The sequence below is a fragment of the Phoca vitulina genome, unplaced genomic scaffold (genome assembly GCF_004348235.1).
Source record: "Phoca vitulina isolate PV1807 unplaced genomic scaffold, GSC_HSeal_1.0 scaffold11, whole genome shotgun sequence".
NCBI lineage: Eukaryota > Metazoa > Chordata > Mammalia > Carnivora > Phocidae > Phoca > Phoca vitulina.
Genome location: NW_022589714.1, coordinates 47,850,541 through 47,856,540, shown reverse-complemented (window position 1 = coordinate 47,856,540; position 6,000 = coordinate 47,850,541). Strand labels below are relative to the sequence as shown.

General features: G+C 58.0%; 1 protein-coding gene across 1 annotated transcript in view; it reads left to right on the top strand.

Moving 5' to 3' along the window:
* The first annotated feature begins 1,396 nt into the window (after window positions 1-1,396).
* The window catches only part of PACSIN1 (protein kinase C and casein kinase substrate in neurons 1), a 55,472-nt gene continuing 50,868 nt past the window's right edge, over window positions 1,397-6,000 (top strand). Inside the window, exon 1 of the mRNA XM_032409989.1 lies at window positions 1,397-1,559. The gene's annotated coding sequence lies outside the window, so the exon portion shown is untranslated. The remainder of the gene's footprint in view (window positions 1,560-6,000) is intronic.

The following is a 6,000-nucleotide window of genomic DNA, read 5'->3' as shown; positions in this document are numbered from 1 at the left end:
TTCCTGGTTGGCCCTAAACCAGAGCCCTTTGACCTTTTCTGGGACACTCCACTCGCTTGGTTGCCCTCTTCATCCTTGCGGTAGGTACTGTCATCTGGCCTCCCTAATTAGGTGTTGAGTTCCTCTAGGCTCTACACCTAACATGCAGTCAGTACTCAGAGAATTCTCACTGAATGAATAAACACCGCTCACCCACATTCCCCTGGGTCATGAATTTCAGTGCCTCTGGTGAGGAGGGGTGGGAGGGGGATGGCAGGAAATATGTCTGGCCAGCCCAGCTGCAGACAATAGAGAGTGGTGAGGTCTGTGGCAAAGGAGAGTTTGCATGCCTACCTGAGGGGCTTACAATCAAATTCCACCACTCCCATTCCCCACGAATGTCCGGGACCTGATCGCCCTGTGAACACTCTATCTTTCCTTTTCCCTGACTTTATTTTCCTACTTTGTGTGTACCATCTTAAAATATACTATTTATTATATTCAACATCTGTTTTCCCTGACAAATGCGAACTCCCTGAGGGCAGAGATTTGGTGTTTTGTATTCTGCTGTAGCCCAGCCCCCACGGGCACCTAGTAGACCCTCAATAGGTGTTGAATAAGTCATCAGCCCCTGGTATGTGTCTGCAGTGGAGAGAGCTGCCCCAGTGCCCCTGCTGTGTCCAGGCTCCTGGAAACACTCAGGGTTCAAGTCAAGAAGAGTGAAGGCCGTTGGGGGTCACAACAAGCCTCCCACAGAGCCCCAAGGAGACGGCCTAGGGTCTGTCTTCTTGATGACAGCAGGTCCAGCAGGAACTAAGGCACGAGGGTTAGCGGCTGCCCCTTGGGGGTCAACTGGGGCGGAGCTGATTTTGGGGGGGAGGTTGGGGTGGTGGGAGAGGAGGGGCCGTCACTCCAGAGCGCTCCCCCCGCCAACACACACCACACACACGCCACACGCACCCACAATACACGCACCTGCTCGTACCAGAAGACGCAGGGTTAGGAGAGGCCAGAAACCGACAGACGGGACTGTCCGCCAGGACGGTCAGACAGGGCGGGAGGAACGTCCCAGAAGGTGTGCAAAGGGCACTGAGGGGAGGGGAGCGACCCCCCCGCCGGCCCTCCAGAGCGCGCTTGCTGGAGGGCTGGGGAGAGGAGGAAAGGGGGGCGCACCCGGCGCCCGCCGCAGAGCCCCCGTAGCCCAGCCGGGAGCACCCGCAGGAGGCGGCCCGGGAACTGGGGGAGCCGCCGCCCCCCCTTACCCCGCGGGCGCCTGCTAAGCCGGGTGCTGCCTCCGCGGCGCTTCCACCTGCGCAGGCACCGCGCCGCCCTGCGCCGAGCTGCCATTGGCTCGCTAAAAATGCCTCTCTAATCTGCGCCCATCTGTGCACGCCCCCCCGCCTCCTCGGCTCTGACCTTCCTCCTTCCCGCAGCCCCGGCGCGCTCCGGAGAGACGCGGTGGCGGCGGCGGCGGCGCAGCTTCCTCTTCCCCCGGGAAGTCGTCCGGGCTTGAGGCCGGCCCCAGACGCCCCGCTCTGCCCCGCGGCGCCGCCGCTGGTGCCGGGCGCTCCTGCCCCCAGGTAGGGGGTCTGGGCCTGGGGTAGCGGGTGCGCAGGGAGGGGGCCCGTTCGCGAGTGCGTGCCTGCGGAGCGCGGGCGAGGACGGGGCAGTTACCCGGAGAGCGGCGGGCGCGCGGCCGGGGCTGCTTTGCGGGCAGCGGGGCTCGCGGGCATCACCAGGCAGTGCCGGGATGCCCCTGCGCCGGGCCCCTTGGGAAAGGCAGCTAGCGGCGGAGGCCTTTACCCTGGGGGAAAACGCAGGAACCAGGTTCCTGGGGAAGCTGGCGCCCAGGCCCGGGGATTCCGAGTGGCTGGCCGGGGGCGGGCTGGTCCCAGCGGGGTGGGTGGGCTTGTGCCAGCTTGGCGCGTAAGCTATTTATGGATCAGAGTGGGTTGGGAGCAACACAGCAGTTGATGCGCCCTGTGCTCTGTCTGGTTTGCAGTTAAAGATCTTTTCTTCTGTCCCTCCACCCCTTCCCCCATACCTGGGATGGGGGGCGGGCGGGAGAACGAGGTGATGCTACCTAGCCTGCAAATAAGCATAAGCCGTGGTCTTGCTGGCACCGCTCCCCTCCTCACCCCCCAGGCCACTTGCTGCCTGTTGGAACTACCTCTCCCTCTTATTTTTGCCTTAGGAGGGCATGAAAAGATTAAAAGGTCATCAGGGTGTGAGGGCCGCGGTGGCGAACCCCAGAGCTTGGGGGTTCAAGCCCCCACTGCCCCCTCCCCCCCGCAGCCCAGCCCTGCCCCCCATCTGCAGTGACACATGTAGCTGCTTTTCCCTGGGCACAACCATTAATAACCCACATTTCCCTGGCTCTGGCATGGCTGGGGTGCGAACAGCACTGTCTGTTCCTGATGGTGGACGTTCTATCCCTTACCCACCTGACCTTCCGGTCACATGCAAATGGCCACTCACAAACCACCCCTTCCAGGAAGCTTCCTGATGCCCAGGTGAGATCCTTGCCTCCTGCCCTGCATTCCTCGACCTAGTCTGCCTTGTGGTTTAGTTATTTATGTCCTGTCTGTCACCCTCTAGACCAGAAGTGCCTTCGGGGTAGGAATCTGATTCATTTCTGTCACTGACCCTGCACCTGACCAGGGTCTGGCACCATGTAAATGTTTGTGGAATGAACGGATGAATGGGTTTGAACTATGGGAGATAGCTGGCAACCTGCAGATGGGGAGTGAGCCTCTTCTTGGGCTTTCTTTCCATCCCCCAGGACCAAGGGCCACCAAAGGCAGAGAGTCCCATTTACGCCCTTCCTGGTCCTGCAACTGATGGGCACCTATGGCATTTGGAGATAAATGTCACAGTTCCGATGGCTCCAGAGGGTCTTTCTGGGCCCCTGGTTTGAGTTCCTGGCCTGAGCCAGACTTGGTGGAAGGCCCCGGGGAAGGTCTGACTTTCCTCAGGCCCCTGGGTTGGCACTCTCTTCCTGGGCTGCCCAGCTCAGACCACGGGTGTCTGTCTCTGTCCCAGCACTTGGGAAAGTCCTGATCAGCCTCAGGGCATCCAGGAAGGCCCCAGCCAGGCCATCCTCAGCTTCTGGGGTCCTCATAGCGAGCTCAGAGCAAATCTCATGACTCCATTGTGTGGAGGAGGAAACCCAGGCCAGAAGGAGAGGCCAAGGGTTCTGGGGTCTGTGACAGATGTGGACATTTAGCAGAGCTTTCTCCAGCCCTTGTTGCTCCTTTGACAGCCATGCTGATGAGACAACTGCAAGATGTTCTTGTCCTGGCCTTACAGAGGGGGAGACTGAGGCCCAGAGAAGGTCAGCAGCAGAGCTGGGGGTGACACTCAGTTCCGGGCTCCTAGTCCAGTACTCTCTCCACGGGGCGAGAGGGAGCTAGGGTGAGGCCCCAGAGCCAGGTGGAGATTGTTTTAGAGGTTCCCCCTCTCTGGCTCTGTCTTGACCCCTAGTCATGGAAAGAGTAAGAGAGTATGGGAGGGGTGCTTCAGGGGCAGGGGGAGGCAAGTGGAGGATGGGTTAGTTAGTGCCTGCAGGGGGTTGGCCCTGGGGGTCTCCAGAAGAGGGTGCAGTAATAGCAGTAAAAACTAACAGCATGTGGCATTTGTCACGTGCCAGGTCCTGGTCCAACTCTAACTCATTCAGTCCTCACTGTAGCCCCATGAAGTAGGTACTGGGATTAGCCCCATTTTACAAATGAGGAGACTGAGGCACAGAGACGTTCTCTGTCCAAGGTCACACAGTTTGAAAGTGGAGGAGCTAGGATTTGAACCTAGGCTCCAGAGTCCATGCTCTTAACCTGTATTCCCTATTGCAAGAGCAAGAGGGCTGTGGAGCTGGCTGCTGGGGCTTGCTGTCTCCGTGGAGATACAGGTTTCAGGTGCTCCGTGGCTCAAGTTCGAGCACAGTGGGTGAGATGTGCCCGATCGTGACTGTGGGTTGTGGCTGCTGAGAATAAGAATCCACATCAGTGAGCAGGAGTGTGACCTTTGTATGACACACACCTGACCCTGTGTCACTCCCCTGCTCTGCATCCTTCAGTGGCTCTCCATTGCCCCGAGAACAAAGGGCAGTCTCCTTAATGTGGCACTGTTGTCCTCCCCAAGTCTGGGTTTCCGCCTTCTTTTCACCCTCCCTCTGCCCTCCAGCTCCTCTGAACTGCTCTCAGTTCCTCAAGGAAGTCATGCTTCTCTCACCTGCAGGCCTGCGCACAGGCTGTCGCCCTACTCGAACACTCTCCCTCCTCTTCCCTCCACGTTACTTCTCACCCTGGGCCGGGTGGGGAGGGTGGGGGGGGTGGGGGGGTGCTGAGACTTCTGTTCCTCCCAGAAGCTTCCCGACTCGGGCATCCTGCTCACTCACCTCCCCTCATCCAGCACCCTCTGGGGCATTGGGGTGTTACCCCATATTCCCATTGCAAGGCTATGAAGTCCAAGGGGCAGAGTCTGTGTTCTGTCCCCAGTGTCCCCAGTGTCCCCAGCGCCTGGCACTGGGTTGCTCTAGCTCACTTGTAGAATGAGTGAATGTGTATTGGCCCCTCACATCATCAACCTCAGGACACATAAAGCATTTTTCTTCTCCCCATAGGAGTTGAGGAAATCGCTCATAAATTTGCATACAGCCCCCCCCACCCCAGGCAAGGATAGGCTGGTGGTAGAAAGCCTTCACTGGAGAAGTGAAACGGCCTGTGGGCATGGTGGGACAGGGTTGGGGGGGTGGGGGGGTGGGAGAGTTCACGGATTTGGGGGGAGTCCTCCCTCCCGGGGGAACAGGTGGGAGGGATGGGGGAGGAGTGAGTATGGAGGAGGGATGCTTGGTTTTATACTTTTCTTAAGTTTAAAAAAAAAAAAGCTTTTATTTTTCTTATTACCAAAGTAAGATGTCCTTGTTGTGGAAAATTTAGAAAGTACTGGAAAGCCAAATAAAATCCATTAGCCAGCACCACACCTACCTGATGTAGGCACTTTGTGGCTGGTTTCCAGCCAGGGGCAGCAGACTGGGGCAGGGGATGGGGGGTGGTGGGGACTGGGGACAGGTGGTGTAGAAGGTGGAGGGGGGATTAGCGTGCAGGTGGGGGGTGGTCCCTGAGTCTTGGCTGTGGTCAGCTGGGGCAGGAAGCAGGCAGAACAGGGTGAAAGAAGAAGTGGAGCTCCGAAGTAGCCCCGACAGACAACGTCAGGGACCCACGGTGGGCTCTGGAGCTAGACTGGGCCTCTGGAGCCGAGCTTGGAATGGTCAGACCTCTAGACCTCAGCAGCCATCAGGCACTGGGTGGGGCGAGGGCCTCGCTCTTAGGCAGGTGGCTCTGTAGCGACAGCAGTCCCCGAGGGGCTGCACCTGAGGGTCACATCACACACATGCCCCCCACTCCCCGGCAGCTGGGTCGAGAGATAGTGCTTACCCACCTGCACGATGGGCCAGGGGAGAAGATGAGCAGGAAGCTGGCCCCAGATGGCTCTGAGGGGTGGGAACTCCAATACCAGGGAAGTTGGTGGGGCCATCTCTGGGCAGCGAGTGGCTGTGCGGGTAGGGGTGATGCTTCTGGAGACTTTTCTGACTGTGAGGGGCAGCGGGCTGGGCAGGGGGCAGAGGAGGCCTCGGCTGCTGCTGGGTGGGGGCTGCAGGAGGCTTAAGGGATAAAAACCAGGATGCCCAGTTAAATTTGACCTCCAGATAAACAATGAATTTGTTTAGCATGAGTGTGTCCTAAATACTGCATGGAACATACTTGCACTAAGAATTTTATTTGTTGTTTATCTGAAAGTCACATTTAAGTAGGTGTCCTGTATTTCGAGTTGCTAAATCTGGCTACCCTAGACTGGGATGGGGAGGGGGAGAGAGAGAGAGAAAGAGAGAGAGAGAGAGAGAGGGTGGGAGTCCTCATTTTCTCTTCTTTTGTATTGTGGGAGGGGTCAGTGGATACTTGCTTGAAGTTGACAGTTAAAAAAAAAAATTAACCTGTCCATTTTTAGAAATCAAAGAGATGTTTC